Here is a 23,751-nt window from a genome sequence, read left to right as displayed (position 1 = left end):
GAAGCAGAAGATCATATCAGCAAGTTGGAAGACAAGGTAATAAAAAGCAGTCAGAACAGGAAAAAGAAAAAAAGAAAAAAATGAGGATAGTTTAAGAGAACTCTAGGACAACATCAAGAGTACCAACATAGCAGTATCAGAAGGAGAAGAGAGAGAGCAAGTGATTGAGAATCTATTTGAAGAAATAATGACAGAAAACTTCCCTAACTTGGCAAAGGCATTAGACATACAAGTCCAGAAAGCACAGAGTCCCAAACAAAAAGAAATTTAAACAGAAACACAACAAGGTACATCATAATTAAAAAGTCAAAGGTCAAAGACAAAGAATTTTAAAAGCATCAAGAGAAAGGCAGCCAGTTACTTAAAAGGACACTCCATAAGAATATCTGCTGATTTTTCAACAGAAACTTTGCAGGACAGAAGGGACTAGAAAGAAATTATCAAAGTTATGAAAAACAAGAATCTATGACTCAAATACTCTACACAGCAAGGCTCTCAATTAAAGTGGAAGGTGAAATAAAGAGCTTTCCAGACAGAGAAAAGCTTAAAGAATTCTTCACCAACAAGCCAGTATTACAAGAAATGTTAAAGGGACTTCTGTAGAAAAACAGAAGGGGAAAAAACCATAATATGAATAATAATACGGCAATAACAATGTACCTATCAATAATTACTTTAAATGTAAAAGGATTAAATGCACCAATCAAAAGACATAGGGTAGCTGAACGGATAAGGAAACAAGACCCATGCATGTGCTGTCTACAAGAGACTCACTTCAGATGAAATGACACACAGATACTGAATGTAAAGAAATAGAAAAAAAATTTCATGTGAATAAAATTTTTTAAAAAGCCAGGGTAGCATTACCTAGATCACGAAAAATAAAGTTCAAAACAAGGGCCATAATAAGAGACAAAAAAGGACATTACATAATGATAAAGTGATCACTACAAAAAGAGGACATACGTCTGGTAAACATATACAATCTACTATAGCCTCACCAACATGTATAAAGCAATTATTGACTGATATAAAAGGAGAATTTAACAGTAATACACTCATAGTAAGGAATTTAACACACCCCATTGACAATAATGGACAGAACTTTCTGACAGAAAATCAACAAGGAAACAGTGAACTTAAATAACACACTAGATCAGATGGATTTAATAGATATTTTCAGATCATTTTACTCCAAAGCAGCAAAATATACTTTCTTCCCAAATACACATAGAACATTTTCCAGGATAGACCACATGTTAGGCCACAAAATAAGTATCAATAAATTTAAGAAGACTGAAATTATAACAAGTATCTTCTCTGATCACAATGGTATGAAACTAGAAATCAACTAAAAGGAAAAAAAATAACTAGAAAATACAGAAACACACGGAGGCTAAATAACATGCTGCTAAACAATAAATTAGTTAACAATGAGATCAAGGAAGCAATCAACATATGCCTAGAGACAAATGAAAATGAAGACATAATGTCTCAAAATCTGAGACAGAGCAAAAAAAGTCCTAAGGAGGAAATTCATAATAATATAGGTCTACCTCAAGAAACAAGAAAAATATCAAAATGATATTCTAAACTAATATTTGGAAGAACTAGAGAAAGAACTGCAAAAAAAGCCCAAAGTGAGTAGAAGGGAGAAAATAATAAATATCAGAGCAGAAATAAATTAAATAGAATCTAAAATAATAAAAAGAATAAAAAGATTAGTAAAACAAAGATCTGGTTTTTTGAAAGGATAAAAAAAAATTGATAAACCTTTAACCAGACTCATCCAAAAAAAAAAAAAAAGACTCAAATAAATAAAATCAGAAATGAAAGAGGAAAAGTAACTATGAACTCTACAGAAGGACAAAGGATCATAAAATATTATGCGCAATTACAAAGGATCATAAAATATTATGAGCAATTATGTGCCAACAAATTGTACAATCTGGAAGAAATGCATATATCCCTAGAAACATACAATCTCCCAAGACTGAGTCCAAAAGAAATAGAAAATCTGAACCTACCGATTACCACCAGCAAAATTGAATTAGTAAACAAAAACTTCCCAAAACACAAAAGTCCTGGACCAGATGGCTTCATAGGTGAATTTTACCATTCGAAGAAGCATTAACAACTAGTCTTCTCAAACAATTCCAAAAAATTCAAAAAGAACTAATGTTCCCTAATTCTTTTTATGAGGCCACCACTACCCTAATTCCAAAAACAGACATAGACATTACAAAAAAAAAGGAAACTATAGGCCAATATCCCTTGTGAACAATCTGCAAAAATCCTCAACAAAATATTAGCAAACCAAATTTTGTAATACATTAAAAATATCATATACCATGATCAAGTTTGATTTATTCCTGGGATGAAAGTTGGGTATAATATCCACAAATTAACCAACACGATACACCACATTAACAGTTAAAAGATAAAAATTATATGATCCTATTAATAGATGCAGAAATAGCATTCATCAAAATCCAGCATTCATTTATGATAAAAACCTCTCAACAAGTTGGAATAGAGAGAACATACCTCTGCATAGGACAATCAAACAGCTAACATCATACTCAGTAGGGAAAGGCTATAAGCATTTTCCTTAAGAGCAGGAACAAGACAAGTATATCCACTTTCACCACTTCCATTTAACATTGCCTTGGAAGTCCAAGCTACAGCAATCAGGCAAGAAAGAAAAAGAAAAGACATCCAAATTGGAAAGGAAGAAGTAAAACTCTCATTATTTGAGATGACCTGGTACTATATAGAGAGAACCCTAAAGAGTCCACCAAAAAACTGTTAGAAATGATCAATGAATTCAATAAGATAGCAAGATATTTATATTCAGAAATCAGTTGCATTTTTATATACCACTGATGAACTTTTAGACAGAGAAATTAAGAAAACAATCATACTTAAAACTGCATGAAAAACAATAAAATATCTAGCAATTAATTTAACCAAGGAGGTAAAAGACCTGTTCTCAGAAAATTAAAAGTCACTGAAAAAAAATTGAAGAGATACAAATAAATGGAAACATACACCATGCTCATGGATAGGAAGAATCAACATTGTTAAAATGGCCCTAGTACCCCCAAATACTCTATAGATTAAATGTAATCCTTATCAAAATACCAATTGCATGTTTCAAAGAACTAGAACAGTTTCTTCTAAAATTTATATGGAATCATAAAAGGTCTCAAATAGTCATGGCAATCTTGAGAAAGAAGGACAAAGTTGGAGATATCACACCCCCTGATATCAAGCTATACTACAAGGCTATAGTAATCAAAACATCACGTTCCTGGCATAAAAACAGATACATTGATCAATGGAACAGAATAGAGAGCCCAGAAATAAATCCACAACTATGTGCTCATTTAATGTATGATAAAGAAGGAAAGAATATGCAGTGGGATAAAGATAGTCTCTTCAATAAATAGTACTGGAAAAACCAGACAGATACATGCAAAAAAAATGAATCTGGACCACCTTCCTACACCATATACAAGAATAGATTCAAAATGGATTGAAGACTTACAATGTACGACCTCAAAACATAAATGTTTTCAAATAAAACATAGGCAGTAAACTCTCTGATATTGCTACTAGTAATTTCTTTTTGGACGTGTCTCCTTGGGCAAGGAAAACAAAAGAAAAAATAAACAAATTGGACTACATCAAGCTAAAAGGTCTTTTGCACAGCCAAGGGCCAACAACAAAATCTAAAGATAATTTATGGAATAGGAGAAGATATTCATTTATAATACATCTGATAAGGCGTTCATTTCCAAAATATATAAAGAGCTCATACAGGATCTTTGGAAACATGTTGGACTGAGAGATGTCACCAGATCTCTCTCCTTGAAACAACAATAAGCTGAATATCTAAAACTTAACAAAAAAACACCCAAACTGCACATCAGCACGTTTGAGCGTGGGCTCTGAGCATAAGAGCTACCGCAGGTCAGAACCATGGGTGTTGGGCGGTGGACTGGGAGTAATAAAGAAGCTGCCTCCAGCAGCTGCAGGAGCTCCCTGCAGGGGGAGGGGGAGCGGAGAAGAAGTGGTGAGATCCTGCAGTGAGTTCCCAGAACAGCCCTGCCTGGAAAAGCTGCAGGACCTAGTCGTCAGGGCAGAAATCAGGGAAGTGGTACGGGACCACAGAGGAACAACAGCTCATTTTTGCCAGCCACGGTTGCAAAATCAAGGTTGAGCCACAGCCCCCCAACTCCCAACGCAAAGGGATCCTCACCTCATACCCTCCGAGATCGATCACTGCAGAGCACCAAGGGAATCTGAGCAAACATTGCCGAGACCGTCGCTGACACTGACAGGGACTGAAACTAACATAGCAAGTGTGATTAAATATCTACAAGAAAAGTATTATTAAGACTTTATATAAAGAAAGGAATCCAAGAGGATTAGACGCTACCTACTGGAAACCAAAAGAAAAATGCCTTCTTTGCAGCAGGATAGAGAGATCTTTATATAATAAATTGTATCTCTGGAAAAAAAAAAGAAAAAGAAAAAGCAGAATACACTTCCATTAATGCCCAGGCAGAGAAAAAGTTCGTTAAACACCATGAGCAATCAAAGTGACAAGGCACCTCAGAAAGAAAGAGAAAAATCTCCAGAAAATAAGCTTACAGACATAGAAATATACAACTTAAATGGCAGAGAATTCAGGATGGTGCTTCTGAAAATACTCAGTGTGACCCGAAATAATTCATATCAATAATTTTAGGAATCGAAAAACAACTTGATGAGCACAGAGTTTTTTAGCAAGAAGATTGAAACCCTCAAAAAGAACCAAGTACAACTTCTGGAGATGAAGAACACACTGAAAGAGATGAAAAAAGAAATAGCAAGCTTGGGAAATAGAGTCGACCAAATGGAGGAAAGGCGCAATGGTAACAAAGACAGAAACCTAGAAATAAATCAGAAGGAAGAATGAAAAATCATAAATGAGAAATACAAGATTAGCTGATACCATCGGGAGAGGAAAATAAGAATAATGGGCATTCTCAAAGGCGAGGAAAAGAAGCCCGGACTAGAAAGCATTTTCAGACAAATAGTTGACGAGAATTTTTCAAATCTAAGGAATAAGCTAGAGCTTTGAATTCAAGAAGTCAACAGAACACCCAGTTATCTCAACACAAAAAGGCCTTATCCAAGAAACGTCGTATTAAAATTATCAAAAATCAATGACAAAGACAGAATTCTCAGGGCAACCAGGGAAAAGAAGATGGTAATCTATAAAGGAAAACCCACTAGATTATCGTTGGGCTTCTCAGCACAAACCCTACAAGGAGTGAAATCAAATATTCAAACTAGTAAAAGAAAAGAACTACCAGCCAAGAATAATATATCCAGCAAAGCTTTTTAGATATGATGGAGAAATAAAGACCTTTAAAGACATACAAAAAGTGAAGGAATTCTCCACTGAGAGGCTTGCATTACAGAAAATACTGAAAGGGGTCAGCTCAAACAAAATGACAACAAAAATATTTAACTAAGAGTAAGGTGACTAGCACGCAGATAGAAGCAGGGTAGTGCCACCCATACTAAGATAGGGCATTATAAGCTTAAATAATAAGAGATTTGCTTTAGCAAGATAGTAATGAACATTCAGAATACATAGGGACAAATTGAGACAATAATGACAGAAAAGGGGAGGATTTAAATAAATTTGCAAAGAGGAATGGAGATAAGGCTCACGCAGAAGAAAATGAAGGACTATAAATATATATAACTATATTTTACATATTCATAATGTTAATCACATGCTAAAGATTCAGAATTGAAGTATGTAACATGAAAAACGAAGGACCAGAGGGAAAACCCATAAACCATCCAAAATAAACACACACACACACACACACACACACACACACACACACACACACACACACACACAAGGACAAGGAAGCATGGAAACACCAAGCTACAAGAAAGCAAAAGATGAAACGGATATAAGAAGACTTCATATTTCAATAATCACTCTAAATATAAATGGACTGACCTTGTGAATAAAATGGCACAGAGTTGTAAATTGGATCACAAAACAAAACACAACCATATGATGCTTCCTGGAGACACATCTCAGTTCTAAAGACAAATATAGACTCAAATCCAAAAGGTGGAAAATAATATTTCAAGCAATCACATTCAGAGAAATGCGGGAGTAGCAGTACTAATATCGGATGAAATAGACTTCAAAACAAAAAAAAAGGAGGTAAAGAAAGATACTGAGGAACATTTTATTATGATAAAGGGAATCAAGCACCAAGAAGACATAACATTTATTAATATCTATGTTCCCAATCGGGAACCCCAAAACATGTGAAGCAATTATTAACAGAACAATAGGGAGAAACAGACCAAAACACTATTTAGGAGACCTAAATACCACACTTTCGGATATGGACAGATCATCTAAACAGAAAATCAATAAGGAAATAACATCCTTAAATGACACATTAGTCCAACTGGACATAACTGACACTTAAAGTGTCTTCCATCCAAAACAGCTGCTTATACATTCTTCTCTAGTGCACATGGAATATTCTTAACAATTGACCACATATTGGGACACAGAGATAGCCTCAAAAAATATAAGAGTGTTGAAATCATACCATATATATTCTCTGATCATAATGTTTTGAAGCTGGAGATCAACTTTAGAAAGGAAGCAGGAAGAACCACAAATACATGGAGATTAAACAACATGCCACTGAAGAATAAACTGGGTCAGAGAAGAAATATAAAGAGAGATCCAGAGATACATAGAAAGGAATGATAATGATAGTACAACATATCAAAACTTTTGAGACATAGCAAAAACGTTCATAAGAGGAAAGTTCATATCATTATGGGCCTATCTCCAAAAACAAGAACGAGCCAAATAAACGACCAAATGCTTCATCTAAAAAACTAGAACATAAGAACATATGAAGCCTAAAGTCCAAAGAAAGAAAGAAATAATCAAAATTAGAGCAGAAATAAATGAAATTGAAAACAAAACAAAACAACAACAACAACAACGACAAAGAAAAAACAATAGAAAAAATAAATGCAACAAAGTACTGGTTGTTTGAGAAGGTTAATAAAATTGACAAACCCCTGGCTACACTCACTAAAAAAAAAAAGAGAAAGGATATGAATAAACAAAATCAAGAATAAAATTGTGGAAATGATGATGGACACCACAGAAATATAAAGGATCATACAAGAATACTGTGAAAAACACATAACATTAAATTTAATAACCTAGAAGTAATTTACCAGTACTTTGAAAGATACGACCTTCCTAGACTGAATCAAGAACTGGAAAATATAAATAGACCGATGAGTAGTTATGAAATTTAAAGAATCAACAAAAACCTAACCAAGAAGTAAAAGTCCAGGACCTGAAGGCTTCACCAGTGAACTCTACCAAACATTCAAAGAAGATTTAATACCTATTCTGCTCAAACTCTTCCAAACAATCAAAGAGGAGGCAATAGTACTCAACTGATTTTATGAGGCCAATGTTACTCTGATACCAAAATCTGGTAAAGATAACACACACAAAAAAAGAAAGCTACAGACCATTATCTCTCATGAACACAGAAGTAAAAATCCTAAATAAGATACTAGTGAACGGAATACAGTAACATATTAAAAAAAATTATACGCCACTATCAAGTGGACTTCAACCCAGAGGCAAGAGATGGTTCAACACACACAAATCAATTAATGTGATACACCACATAAACAAATTTAAAAAATAAGAATCATATGATCATCTCAATAGATGCAGAAAAAACCTTCGACAAGATACAACATCCTTTTATGATCAAAACACTTAACAAAATTGACATAGTAGGAAAGAACCTTAACATAATAAAGGCCACCTATGATGAACCCTCAGCCAACTTTACACTTAATGGTGAAAATCTAAAAGCCTTCCCTCTAGTATTAGGATCAAGGCAAGGCTGTCCACTATCACCACTGTTATTCAATATAACATTGGAAGTCCTAGCGAGTGCAATTAGACAAGAGAAAGATATAAAAGGCATCCAAATAGGAAACAAAGAAGTCGAATTGTCACTGTTTACAGACGACATGGTTCTCTATATAGAAAACCTTAAAGACGCCACAAAAACACTACTAGAAACAATAAGCAAATACAGTAAAGTCTCTGGATATAAAATCAATGTTAAAAAATCCATAGCTTTCCTATATTCTAATAATGAAGTGTCAGAAAAAAAGTGGAAAAAAATAATTCTTTTTGCAATTGCAACAAAAAGAATAAAATACCTAGGAATAAATTTAACGAAACAAGTGAAGGACCTATATAATGAAAACTACAAGACCCTACTAAAAGAAATTGAAGAAGATACAAAGAAATAGAAAGATATTCCATGTTCTTGAATTAGAAAAATCAACATAGTTAAAACTGACCATATTACCTAAAGCATTATTCAAATTTAATGCAATCCCCGTCAAAATCTCATCAGCATTTTTTAAAGTAATAAAACAAAAAATTCTCATATTTTTATGGAAGCACTAAAGATCCCGAATTGCCAAAGCCATCCTGAGAAAAAAGAAAGAGGCTGGAGGCTTCAGGCTGGCCGACTTCAAATTATACTACAAAGTGACATTAATCAAACAGCATGATATTGAAGCAAAACAGACATACGGACCAGTGGAACAGAATCGAGAGTCCAGAAGTAAACCAATATTTATATGGGCAAATAAGTTTCGACAAAGAAGCTAAAAACATACAGTGGAGAAAGGAAAACCTCTTTAATAAATGGTGCTAGAAAAACTGGAAAGCCACCTGCAAAAGAATGAAACTAGACTGTTGTCTATCACCACATACCAAATTAACTCAAAATGGATTAAGAACCTAAATATAAGACCTGAAATAATAAAATGCATAGAAGAAAACATAAGAACTAAACTCAAGGACCTTGTACTTAAAAAAGATTTTATGAATTTGACCTCAAAAGCAAGGGAAGTAAAAGCTAAAATAAATGAATGAGAGTACATCAAATAAAAAGCTTCTGATCAGCAAAAGAGATCATCTGCAAGGTAAAGAGAGAACCATCTGAATGGGAAAATATATTTGCAAGCAACACCTCCATTAAAGGCCTAATATCCAAAATATACAAAGAACTCATACAATTATATATAACAACAAAAGAACAAATGATCCAATCAAAAAATTGGCAGAGGACATGAACAGACATTTCTCCCTAGAGGACATACAGATGGCCAAAAATATTTGAAAAGATGCTCAACATCACTAGGGAAATGCAAACTAAACCACAATGAGATACCATCTCACATCTCTTAGAATAGCTGTTATCAATAGGACAAGTAATAATAAATGTTGAAGAGGATGCAGAGAACAAGGAACCCTCATATCTTGTTGGTGGGACTGCAAATTAGTACAGCCACTATGGAAAACAGTATGGAGGTTCCTCAAAAAGCTAAGAATAGATCTACCATATGATCCAGCAATCCCTCTACTGGTTATTTACCCCAAAGGCTTGAAAACCCATATCTGAAAAGATATTTGTGCACCAATGTTCATAGCGGTGTTGTTCACAGTGGCCAGGACATGGAAGCAACCGAAGTGTTCTTTGATAGATGATTGGCGAAAGAAGCTGTGGTACAGATATACAATGGAATATATACAATGGGATATTACTCAGCCATAAGAAGAGATGAAATACTGCCATTTGTGACAAGGATGGACCTCAAGATAATCATGCTAAGTGAAAAAAGCCAGACAGAAAATGTTGAAAATCATATGATATCACTTATATGTGGGATATAAACCTAAAAGCATCTAATGAGCAGGACAAACAAACAGAGACTCATGGACATGGATTATAGGCTTATGTTTACCAGAAGACTATAGACTAGTGGTTACTAGTTGTGTAGGGGAGGTAGACAGGATAAATGGGATCAAATATGGGGTTTAGGACGTGGGCAAAGTTGGTAAAGGGGATCAAATATATGGTAGCTGAAGGAAACTGGACTTTGGGTGGTAAACGCACAATAGAATATACAGATGTCAAATGATAATGTACACCTGAAAATTATATAATTGTATTAACTAATGTTACCTAAATAAATTTAATTAAAAAAATAAATAGATAAATTTTAAAAAGATCTCATACAACTCATCATCATCAACAACAAAATGAACAATCCAATTAAAAAATGGGTAGAAAATCTGAACAGATACTTCTCCTAAGAGGAAAAACATATGGCCAATAGACATATGAAAAGGTGCTTGAGGTCACTAAATTTCAGAGAAATGTAAATTAAAACCACAATGAGATATCACCTCACACATGTCAGAATGACTATCATCAATAATTCAAAAAAACAAGTGTTGGTTAGAATGTGGAGAAAAGGAACCCTCATACACTGTATTTGGGATTACAAATTGGTACAGCCAGTCTGAAAAGTCTGGAGGTCCTTCAAAAAGTTAAAAATAGATCTATCTTTTGATCCAAATATTGCACTTCTGGGTATTTATTTACCCAAAGTAACCCAAAACAATAATTTATAAATATCTATGCACCCTTATCTTCATGGCAGCGCAATTTACAATAGCCAAGATACCCATCAACAGACAATTGGATAAAGAGATTATGGTTCATATATGCAATGGAATATTACTCAGCAATAAAAAATGAAATCCTCCCATTTGAAATGACATGGGAGGTTATTATGCTGAGTGAAACTACTCAGATAAATATAAATACCATATGATTTAATTTACATGCAAAACTAAAGAACAAATAGAACAAACTAATCAAAAACAGACTCACAAATAGAGAACAATCTGGTGACCTTCAGTGGGGAGGGGAATCGGGGGACTGGGAGAAAGGGGTGAAAGGTTAAAGAAGTACAAATTAGTAGGTGAGAGATGGTCGTGGGTATGTGGAGTTCAGCATAGGGAATGTAGTCAGCAGTAATATAATGGCTAAGTGTAGAGCCTGATGGGTAATAGAGTAATTGAGGGAATTGTTTCATAAACTATATAAATGTCTAACCAATGTACTGTATGCCTGAAATTAATAATAAAATAAAATTTATAAAAAGTGTGTATCTTGAAATGTAGTTTAGCTATTTTTTTTTCACAGTCACAAGTTATAGTCCCAAAAAATGTTTGTATAAGTATTTGTTTCTTTTATAAAGTTTCTAAATGTGTTTATGAACATTGTTTTTGGAGCTATTTTTCTACAGTTTGTTGAAATAATGGGGAGTAAATTTTATAATTATGCTAGGTTATCAGGTCTTAGTGTTAAGTGAATCGATACCAATTTCTATCTGTCTTTTTTAAGATGGGAAGAGATGTTATGAGCAACTAAGGTTTTAGGAGGAAATTCTGAGTCTAGGCTGTTGGTATTATTTTGGCAGAATGTATATATGAAATAAAATTTTTGACATATCTGATAGGTGTCTTACTAAAGAAAAAGAAGAAAGCTATTCTGAGTTTTCCTATATCTGCTTATAAATCAAAGTAGAGAAATAGACGAAAGGAAAAAAAAAAAAGTTGGTAAGGCCATGGATCCAGACAGGCAGATTTAGAATTTGTGAAAAGATGTTTTAATTGTGGAACTCTTGATAAAGATTTACTCATTTCAAAATATTTATTGAGTACTTGTGTGTCACCATCTACACTTTGATTTGTTTAGTGAAATAAATTTTATATAAGACCATTGCTGTTTCAGCACCTAGCACCAAAGTATTGAGACTATTCATTGAATGTCGAGCTAATTTAAATTGCTAATGAGCAAAAACAGGTTGTGCAACAGATTTCTTTCTTAATTTCCTTGTTTTAGGACTGTTCCTTCAGTTTGGAAAAATAAATAAGCCAATAATATTAAATTTAAAAAATGCAACTAAACAGCATTAAGAAATATACTGGTATATACAAATCACAGCAATTACCTTACTTTCTACATGAGATACACCTTTATTGCCAAATCAGAATATACCTATCAAGAACTCCCAGGATGAAAAAAAAAAAAGTCCATTAAGAGCATTTCTGAACTTTTAAATTTGTTGCCTTTCTGCTGTCAAACTTGCATGCTATTTTTTCATAGAATATTGGTTACAAAATATTTTTAGGCACCTAACATTTAAAATATTTGTTTTTATTAATTAAAATTATTGAACTCATTAAAAAGTTTTTTTGACAAACAAACAAATGAGCAACACAACAAAGAGGTGGTATTTACAAGACACATCGGGTTCTTTTCAATGATTTCCATGATAATAGCATCATTCCCCTTAGTGTAATCATGTTATTGTGTTTGCCTTCAAATCTTTTTTCATTCTCATGTTGGAAACTGATTTAGAGCAAGTGTACTCTTTGTCATTAAGCACAATGTAATAATTATTAGTCTTGTTTATAATTGCACAGTTCCACCTACCTTCATATAACTTTGTGCATGAAAGATAAGACAGTTGAGTGACCAGTTTTCCTCTTGAGGAATTACAATCTCTGTATGTTATGTAGAAAATATATTTTAAAATATTTTTCTAAAGAATCCTCCATTGGGGAGGTGTTTTAATTTTAATTTATTCTTATATAGAGATAGGCCTAGAAGGAGATAGCTGTGGCACTTTTCCATTTTGCCAAATGTATCTTGGCAAATGATTTATTTCTTGTAACTATTTTATAATTTAAATCCCTTTTGCCTATAATAAGCTTTCACATATTCTTGTCTCTAATCAGATTCTTTATGGATCCTGAAACTCAGCTGGTATCCCTTGAGGGCTGGTAGAGGTGGTGAAATCATTAAAAAGTTAAAAAGGGAATAACAGGATAAATACAACTTTCTGACCATATTAAGTGCTATTAGATTTAGAAAACATGGATCACTACTTCCCTCATAAGTATAAGCAAGCAGCATGTAGGAGTTTCCTTGAAAGTTCTTACATAAGAATTTCTTATGAATTTTTAGTGGTGTTCTTATTGTACAATTTCATTAAGATCCAATGAATTCCTTTGATATTTTGCCCCTCATTTAATAATTATTTCAAAATTTTCATCAGAGTGATTGCTTTCCTATTTCTATTGGGTTTGTGATAGAAACATGGTGTTCGCTGAGTGATTCATGTGATGGGGTTTGAAACAAAAAAAAAGGAATGATAGTTTAGATTCAGCAATATATGAACCTGGTATGTAAATGTTGAGCATTTGGACACTTACCTGTGTTCCCTTACTTTGTAAGGAAAGCCTATATTAGTTGCTAATATAAATAAATAAATAAAAATAAAAATAAGCAAATAAAATTAGCATAGAAGTAAAATATGCTGTGATTTGAAGGATGTCAGGAATGACTCCAAATATATTTCTGTAATGCCTTTAATTGTACCAGTGATATGTATTTCATTAGGTGTAACCATAACTTGTCCAGTAATTCTTTTTAACTCGAAGTTCCCTTTGAATAGCATGCCAATGATTGTATAGAATGAATGAGTCTATCAGACTATTTATTATCACAGACATATCTGAGAGAACATGAGAATGCAAATGCCTGGGAATGGAAAGAATGCTTTCAAAAGAAGAAAAAGAGCATCTAAAGGAAAACACCTATTTTGCTAGTTCACTTGACATACATTCTTTAATCTTCAACTTTCTCTCAGAAGCTCATGCTCTAGTATTAGTTCAGAGTTGTATGACTATTTCTAAGGTGATTATAGGTCAAAAGAGAAATGATTTGGAACTATGAAATTCCTTCATGAGTTAACAAAATTGTATATTATGAATTTGTTAATTTATGTTCTATTATTCTATTCATAGAGGTATGTCACTTGGTGATGCTTTTAGTGAAGTGTTGATTGTCATCTGTGCCACTGATATCCCAGTGGTCAAAATAAATGTGTCTATCTGAAATGACTCAGCAGGTTTTTTATTAGGCCTGACAGCTGGAGTCGATCTGGTACAGCGAACAAACCCAAAATACCAATTTCTATTTCTATATTTTTAATAATCATTCATTTAGAGGTTCAATGAGGCTAAGTTTTATCCCTTTATATCCAAGAGAACTGAGACTCCATTATAAAGACTCCATTAACTTTCCATTTACTTCCATAATCCATCAGAATACCACATTGCTTACAAGATGTGGCCTCCCAAATATTAAATACAGCTCTTTCAAGATTGATAATATCTTTAGAAGCAAACTTCTATAAGTGAGCATCTGCTAATATTTCAGCCAAGTCACAGGTATAATTTTGATTGGTTGTATCTCTTGAAGTATGTTAAGTACCTAAGAGTATCAAAAGGCAAGTGGACAGTTCAGTGAAGTTTAGATTGGTCAATTATATATTGAGGCCTTAAAAGTATTTGAGAATTTATTAAGTCTTCAAAACAGTGCTTTCAAATAAACCAAGTATACACTTCCTGAGATGGGCATGGGTGAATAGGTAAACAGAATTAACCTTTTAAGAAGAAAAATTCTCTAGACATGTATGTATATAGACAATCATTTATTTTTGATAGTAAATCTGTAATTCACAAATTCCTCTCTGGAAGTTCTAATTTCTGAAAATCTTAAGGGCAAATTAATAACCTGGAAGCCATTAAATCTACTCTTCAACGGAGTATCTATCCATAAAAGTAGACATAGAGGTTTTTGATCTCTTCTTGCCTTGTGAAATAATGAAGTTACCATAAAAGAACAGAGATGCAACCGCCACTGGGTTTAGTTCAAACCAGAGCAAATATTTTGGTAGGATGGTTCTCTTTGTCCCCACAAAGGAGAGATTGAATATTAAAAATCCTGTTAAGGGTTTCACTAAACTCACAAAGTAGAGAGAAGAGTGAAGCCTAGTGTATCGATTAGGGTTAGATCAGGAAATCAGTCACTCTATATATTTAAAGTATGAAGGTTTTAATTGGGGGAATTAGAAGTAATTGAACTTTTGAAAGGACGAGCAAGGAGAGCAGAGGTCAGGGAAATTAGGACTAATTATTCATCCTTCAGTACTGAAGCAGGTGGTTCTTCTAATTTCATGCCCAAACCACAAAAAAATCCTAAGAATGTTTAGAAGGTTTCCAAGTTATTTTAATCTGCAGCAGTGAAGTGAGTGGTTCTCAAAAATACTCCCTGAAGCTGCTGTGAATGCTAGGAATGTCTTGAGGTTTGTCACCAACTATTTAGATATACAGCATAGATCAAAGTGATTCTTAAGAAATTCTCCTGCAAGTCTCTTCAGACTTCATGTGTGCCAACTTGTCTGCCAACAGTTGCTTCCAGAGAGTATCAGCCTCTCTCTTTTTCTTCTGCATTCCAAATCTTGTGTATCTTTCATTGACAAATTTTAGTCAGAAAACAAATGAAAAAGTAATTCTGGGAAATGAGTTCTTAGTTCCACCTCTGTATGGCATAGGAGACTTTATGAGGGTGATTGATGCACAGTGAAAAATAAAACAATGTAACATACATATTGAAATATAGATAATGATGAATTTATTTTCTATCAGCATAAAGGACAGCAGTAATAGTAGTCAGAGAGGTCAAGAATAAGAAGGTAGGGATTTCTGGGAGCTGAAATATTATAACAAAACAGCATGAATACTAGAGGAGCAGCATCCAATTAAGTGGGGGATGGAGTGCTGTGGTACTTCTCAGCAAGGAAAAATTATTTTTGGTGTCGATGACATCCTAGTATGCTATTATGCCAAGGCATGTTTCACTTAGTACAAGTGACAGGTGGAGTCAATCTCAAGTAACAAAAAAGTATTTAACGTCAAAAGAAATTAAAAAGGCAATAAACCTTCAGCTTTAGAATAAATCCTATGTATCTGGGTGAGATTTCTATATGCTGTGTATCTCAACCAACAAATAGGAACCAGAATAGAAATTTAATTGCTCTGACTGCTGGTTTGAAAAAGACCACCCTGCTCGAGGGTTTGCATTTCTAAAATTAGAGTAGAAAGCACCCATTCTATTTTTCTTCTTATTCATAAAGTAGAAGCAACATGTTGACTTACCCAGAGAGGCATATGGCTTTACTCTCTCTGGAGTGGATCTTCTCTCTTTAGATGCACAAAGAGAAAAAAGCAATGTTGTTTATAAGTAAATAATTTAAGAGAATGTGCATAGTTTTAATAGTTGTTAAGACTAACAAGACATGTTTTATTTTTATTCCTCTATACCCCAGCTGCCAATCCAAGGGTGTATCCCCAAATGTTGATTGCAGTGTTATTTGGAAATTTTATTGTTACATTTAGAAGTATTAATGAAAATATTTTCTAATTTTCTAGAATGTCCTTTTTTACTTTAAAGTTCTCTCTATTTAAATGAGACCTTGGCATTCGTTGCCTCAGGACATAAAGTTTATGGAAGAAAAGCAGAGAAAAAATCAATTTAAAGTCTATTTTGGAACTAGTGACAGATAAATTCATTAGAGAGAAAACTAAATGTGACTTCCAAAAGCCCAGGCATTGAGAATCAGAAGCCAAAGCCATAAAAAATTATTGAAAGAACGCATAATGATATATAAGTAAAATTTCCCATACCAAAGGAAATAAAAGATCTTCTGAATTGGAAAAGAGAAAATATATAAAGAAGAAGCAAGATAATGAAAACCTAGTTAGTACCTCTGAGAAGTGATTGTAAGCATTCCTTTTCCCAAGCTGTGTGTCTCTGGGGTGGGGTGGAGAGAATAGAAACTGAAGATAGGTGTAGGAATCTGAGAGAAGACAGGATTGATGCTTTACACTTCAGGTGAAGCCAAAGTAAGTCACAAACCTTGTAAAATTCTCTAGTGTCATCATGGTGCAACAGCGGTAGCAAATAAATGGTGATATGGTGTGTCTAGAATAGAGAGCCTAAAACTTTTCCAGTAATATTCTAAGGCCCAAAATAGGGATATAAGAGTGCTCAAATATTTCCTATTTCCCATAAGTAGAGAGCACAGTAGTAAAGGGGATGGCACACCTAAGATGACAGGATTAAGAAACTATAACGTCGGGCATAGATTCAGCGGATGCCATAAGGAATATTTGCCAAGAACCAAGAAAGAGACACTAGTTTCCCAACAATTTCATGGCATTAAATGAACCATTGGAGCTTTGATGTAACCCTGGGAAGAATGCAAGCTATTAGGAGGGAACATAATTTGACTGAGTAAACCTTGTATTCATTGAGTTTAGACTGAATCATCTATGATGAAGTGTTCAACCACAGAGAGAATGGGGCCTCAAAAAACATTAAATTCTGTTTTTAGGGGAAAATATCATCTCACACATTGGAGTTTGTGTTTTATAAACTTTATATTGACTGTATCATATAAACAGAGGCCATATATCACACATGAAATATAAGGAAGCACCAAAATGATTTAATCTAAAACTATTAAGTACTGTGAAATTAAAAACATTATCAATGACATCCAAATAAACAGTAAAAGAAATGAGCTACATTTTCTACTTCAAAAGACAGTAAGCATAGCACATTAATGGATATCTACTGGGACCTTTTTTTGCCCAGTGACTGACAAATTAGGCTATAATGTGATCTGACTTACTCTAGTATTCAACATGGATTTTCTCTTTAAAATGTGGCAAAATGTGACTCAGTGTTTTTAAGATAACATAAATATTTGATTGGATGTGGTTCCATAGTGTAGCGGTTAGCACGTCTGCTTTACACTCAGAAGGTCCTGAGTTCATGCCCAGTGGAGCCATAGTCCATGGTCTACGGCCATGCCACCCTGAACAAGCCTAATGTCTGATCCCAGAAGCTAAGCAGGGTCAGGCCTGGTTAGTACTTGGATGGGAGACCACCTAAGAAGACTAGATGCTGTAGGCATAAATAATAATAATAAATAACAAGAAAAGCAGTTATAAGGCTTAAAGATTTATCATTGTAGCCCAGAGTACTCAAGGATAATTTCCTTGAAGTCTGAAGTTGCTTTATCTGGTCTACTTCAGATGGACTCCATTTCACTATGTCTAAATCATGTGCCTTAAGGCTTTATTTGTCATCTTTATTATAAACCTCCTCTTGGTAGAAAGCCACCGCTGTGTACTGCTATCATAAATGAAATACAGGTGCTCATTATTTTTATGCGGTGGAAAGGTGAAGTAAGACCCAATACTTTTTGTGATAACTAACAACATAACTATTTAGTGATCCAACTGAGTTGGTTGATTGGCTACTTTGAGGAGATAGATGTAGATTTTAATAGATAGTGTTAGTGCAGTGCACTGACTCCAAGGAGACTGACATTTTAAAATGAGTATTCAATGACCAACGAATAGAGTGCTGAACTAAAAAACTCATCACTGTTTATCAAACTTTTCTGCTTAAGAAAGGGCAAGCTGTAGCAACAATTATCATCCCTCCATTAGAAACAGATATGTTGGTGGATATATCTGGCTTTAGCAAAGACTACACATATAAAGAAAGATATTAGATAATTGCCTAGAAGACCTTGGCACAATTGCTAATTAAGTAGTGTCTCAGGTGTTTAGTTGATTTAGGTTGAATGACACTCGGGAGAATGTGAAAATTGTTGAGATAAAGTCTGTAAAGATCTTAGAGCATCACAAGATTGTGACTAACAACAATTAACAACAACTTGATATAAAAGCCACTGCAATGCATTTTAAGAAACTATGCAATTTGACTGGTTCTAGAGCAATTTGACTGGTTCAAGAGGTCTTGTTAAGACATAGGCTACATCATGATGTCTCTCCTAAGTTCCAGATCTATTTTCCCAAGACATTTTTCCTTAGTAGTTGTTTAGGCATTTCACACTAAAATATCTAAAAACCAAAGTCAATAGCTTTTACTACTCATTTCTCCCAATACGCTCCTCTGTCTCTGTTTCTTATACTGGGGGATGGGAAAAAAAAATCCAAGTTAAAATTCGAGATGTCCTTGGTGTCCATACTGTGAATGTACCACAACAATTCTATTAAACAAATCCTCGAGTCTTCTTTCTCTCTCATCTTCATATCTAATTGATCAACAAGTACTGCTACTTCTTCTTCCTTAATATCTCTCTATTCCTTCCACTTTTCTCCATCCCATTGTCACAACAAAAGCCTCTTAAAAATTCTGCTTATTCCTAATACCTTTACCATACTGCAGGCATTTTAAAATGAGAATGTGATCGAGTAATTCTTCTGCTTAAAACTCATCATGCAGTTAGGATTAATATGATGGTAGGAGGAGGGCTAGGGGAGGGAAAGAGCAATTGGAGGGATTGTTTTATGAACTATATAGATGCCTAATCAATGTATGGTATATTTGAAACTAATTTAAATAAATAAATTAAAAAAAAAACTCATCAAAGTTCAATACTCACAGGGTAAAAGACTAATTTTTTTTTTTTTTTAGGCGAGGCAGCCCTTGATTGACCTCATAGATTGCAAAGACCTTTTCATCTTATAATCCCTTATTTTTTAATTTTTATGCCTACAGCATCTGTTCTTCCTAGGTGGTCTCCCATCCAAGTACTAACCAGGCTCGACTCTGCTTAGCTTCTGAGATCAGACGGGATTGGGCTTGTTCAGGGTGGCATGGCCATAGACAAGACTAAAATTCTTGATATGTATTTCAAGGCCCTTTATGATCTTCCCTTGTCTGTTTGTGTCAGTATGACTCATTTTCAGTCATATTAAACTTCTCTCAGTTCTCTGAGCTCACCATATGTTCTCTTGTCTAATGGATGTTCTTTTTTTTTTAAGAACATTGTTACTCCCATAACATAACACTCTGTCTGGCTAACTCCTACTCATCTCCCATGTCTAACTTTAGATTAGTATCCCCAATGAAAACTCTCTTTTTCCTTTAAGAGTTGGCTAGCTACTTCAGTGACCACATGATATGATTAAATGTTTGCCTTCCCTACTGAAAAATATTTTCATATATGTACATTCAGCTCTCAGTAAAGGGCTTGAGATCTAATAAAACTAACAATCATATTAACAATAAATGACATCAGTGATCTTTATGTGTTTTAAGTATATTGCATGCATTGTTTAAACCTCATTAAAAAATTACATGCAGTAGATACTGTTATTATTCCAGTTTCACTAATAAGGAAACAGACATGGAAATGTTTGATTACATGTACCATGTGGTCAAACTGTAAGAAGTGGAGCAAATATTTGAACCCAAGAAGTCTGACTCCAAAGTTTGGACACTTAACTATCATACTATACTCTCTAAATGTTAATTTTATAATAGTCCTACCTGGATGAGGTAGCCTGAACTCTTTTCAAATTAGACACATCAGGACTTCCAGAAGAAGGGAACCCACATTGGTATGTATAGATACCTCTTATTGATGTGTGAGATTTCCGTAGTTCTCAATAAAAACTATTGAACAAGTGGAATGATTGAGTTTGTACCACATCATGGAAACAAAAGATAAAGAGAAAGGAAGCATTGGTTTTACATTCCAGGATTACAATGGACAATTAAAATATCTCAATATAGAAAACATTCATGAGAACAAGTACCTCCTTTGCCCATCAAAGTAGTGTGACTAAATGTCAAGTTCTGATTCAGAGTCAAAATAGGAGCTGAAGATACAAGTGAAGGAAAGAGTGAAACATTAATAGAAAAGAAAGAAAAAAGTATAGGACATTATTGACTTTAGGTCAATTCATTTTTTAATATTGCCAATCCAAAGAGTTGTCCTGAGTGTAAGTGGAATTTAGCATAACTTGTATCAAGGCTAGATTTGAAATTCTCAGGATATTGTATTATGCTGAGAATGTTATAACAGACTTTCAATGAGTTGAAATGTTATCCATGTTGCACTATTTGTTTCTCAATCATGTACAACTGTTTTCCTGTAAAATAATAAACCAGGAGAATTGGTCCCAGTTAAGAACTCTGAATGTTAGACCTTTTGCTTTCTTTATTTCTAAGCTTAAGCAGACTTTGGGATATTCGTTAACAGAAATGACTGCATATTTGAACAGAGAGAAACTATCTTCGAATATTGAAGCTATTATATATAGGAAATCACTTTAATTGAGAAGTTTTAAAGTTATTTGTCCTTAAAATTCAAGAAAAATATTGTTTACTTGCAAGTACCAAACACGTGATAGAGCTGACATATCATGGAGTTTAGCACAAAACCCTACACATAGAAAACACCTGATAAGGGCCAGACATCAGCTGCTTGCATCAATGCTCTCTTATCCACCAGAACTTTTCACCAAACCATAGCTGGCTTTTAGCAAAACATGATGAGTTTTCAGTACATTTTTTTCACTTCCACATATCACGAGCACATCCAAAATTATGCAGTCCTATATCTGCCTAACAGCTACCCAGAGTTCTCTAAGGCAGAATCCAGTGTTACCCTCAAAAACAGTGCCTCATACTCTGCACTTTGCTTTATTTCACCATTGAACTTTACTTCTTTGGCCATCCATTTCTATGGGACTTGCCATCATCTAACTGGACCCCTAGGAAACAATCTGACAAATGGACTTTTTTTTTTTTACAATGAATACTTTTTAAACTGAAAATGTTTAGAGATACAAAGAAATATTTTTTTCTGATAGTGAAATTTCAGATATAATGAGAAAGAATGAGGCATAGTAAAATCAAGTTAGTAAAATAGTTTTCTACTGTCATTCTCCTACAGAATATCAATTTTGAAATTAATGTATGCGAATGTTTTAGTGGAAGTCCTGGAGTTCATTGGAGAAGTTACAGCACACTGTTGGAGGAAAACAATATGAGATTGGACACACTGAAGGAGGTAAAAGGAACAGTTTCACTTTTCTCATATCACTTGTCCCCCAAAGTGGGTGAAAATAATATATAATGGAATATTATGTGCCATAAAAAAAGAAAAACCTGTTTTTTCAGACATATGGATGAATCTTGAGTTCATTATGCTAAACGAAATAAGCCAGAGAAAGATAAATACTATATGGTCTCACTCATTTGTGAAATCAAAAAAAAAAAAAAAATTAATTAAGTTGAACTCAGAGAAATAGTGAGTAGAATGGTAGTTGCCAGCAGCTGGGTATGGGTAAAATGGGCAGTTGTTTGACAAAGGGTATAAACTTTCATTTATAAGATGAATAAATTCTGGGTATCTAATATACATAATGGTTACTATAGTTAATAATACTTTTATATAGTTGAAATTTGCTAAGAGAGTAGCATTAAGCGTTCTTACCACAAACACACACAGAGGTAACCATGTGAGGTAATGAATGTATTAAATAATTTGATTGTGGTGATTGTTTCACAATGTATACATATGTGATATCATCACATTGTACACTTCAAATATATACAATTTTACTTTTGAATTATACATCAATAAACTGAGGGAAAATGGGAAAGATTAGTGAATGAGATATTGCAAGTTAAGTTTTACTACCTGTGCATGTTGCCTAACCTATTACCTGAACACTATTTTTAGTGTAAATGAGTTTTCAGTGTGTGTTAACAGTAAGGAATTTAGATTCTCTCAATTGTGTCATAGGTTTTATATCTTGTCAGTGTACTTCTGCCTACTCTATACTTTAGAAGTCTAGAAGTCCAGGTTTATGTCAGAGTATATGGCTTATATTATCAAGAGGAAGGGATATACACTTTTCTATCATATAAAGAACTTTAATTAGTAAATTGGTACCAATACTTTCTCTATAATGGAATGACAAGATCAGTTTGATATAAATGAAGAAATACTAATCTGGAGCTCAAGCCACTCCTTCCTGATATTTCTTCCTCTATAATGTGAAGGATTTGAATTAGAAGATCTCTATAGCTTCTTCTGGATCCAATATTTTACTAATGTCTAATGCCAATATTTTAGTAAACAATGTGCTCACATATATTGTTACATTAAGCTTTCACAAAAATTTGGAAATGAGAGATGTTGAGGTTTTAAGTTCTTTACTCAAATGTATTATTTATTTAAAAAAAGACATCCTAGAAGATAAAAGTGTGTTTAAAATCCAAAGGAATGTATATCTAATGGTATGATATTAAACATTATAACAAATGTGTATGAGCATACATGCTCAAGAAACTGAGCTCCTCAAACTTGACCACCTGGTAGCTTTTATCCTTCTTAAAGTTGGCTTTAAACAAGTCAAGCACTATAAAATATACAATGTGCAATTCGGGGATAATTTTTCTACAGAAAATTCTGCACAAGTATTTCTTAATATTTAAATGATATGCATTTGCCTTTGGAGAATAAAATATTTGGGGTAAAGTTTTCAATTTTTCTATTGGAAATTCCCTTGCTTTTGAGGTCAAATTCATAAAATCCTCTTTAAGTACAAGGTCCTTGAGTTTAGCTCCTATGTTTTCTCCTATGCATTTTATTGTTTCATGTCTTATATTCAGGTCTTTAATCCATTTTGAGTTAATAATCTAGTTTCATTCTTTTGCAGGTGGCTCTCCATTTTTCCCAGCAACATTTATTGAAGAGGCTTTCCTTTCTCCACTGTATGTTTTTGTTTTTCTGTCGGAAGTTATTTGCCCAATAAACATGGATTTACATCTGAACTCTCAATTCTGTTCCACTGGTCTGTGTGTCTGATTTTCTGCCAATAACATGCCGTTTTAATTATTACCACTTTGTAGTATTATTTGAAGTCGGGCAGAGTGTTGCCTCCAGCCTCCTTCTTTTTTCTCAGGATAGCTTTGGAAATTCTTTTGTGCTTTTATACAAATCTGATGATTTTTTTTCTATTTCTTTAAAAAATGCCGA

The 23,751-nt window shown here is 33.7% G+C and overlaps 1 pseudogene; it reads right to left on the bottom strand.

The window, feature by feature from the left end:
* Window positions 1–19,463: 19,463 nt before the first annotated feature.
* LOC120612338 (uncharacterized) lies at window positions 19,464–19,582 on the bottom strand (annotated as a pseudogene).
* Between the last annotated feature and the right edge of the window lie 4,169 nt (window positions 19,583–23,751).

The sequence above is a fragment of the Pteropus medius genome, unplaced genomic scaffold (genome assembly GCF_902729225.1).
Source record: "Pteropus medius unplaced genomic scaffold, Ma_sr-lr_union100, whole genome shotgun sequence".
NCBI classification, from domain to species: domain Eukaryota; kingdom Metazoa; phylum Chordata; class Mammalia; order Chiroptera; family Pteropodidae; genus Pteropus; species Pteropus medius.
Note: the sequence above shows the minus strand (reverse complement) of the source record. Positions and strands in the feature narration are given on the sequence as shown.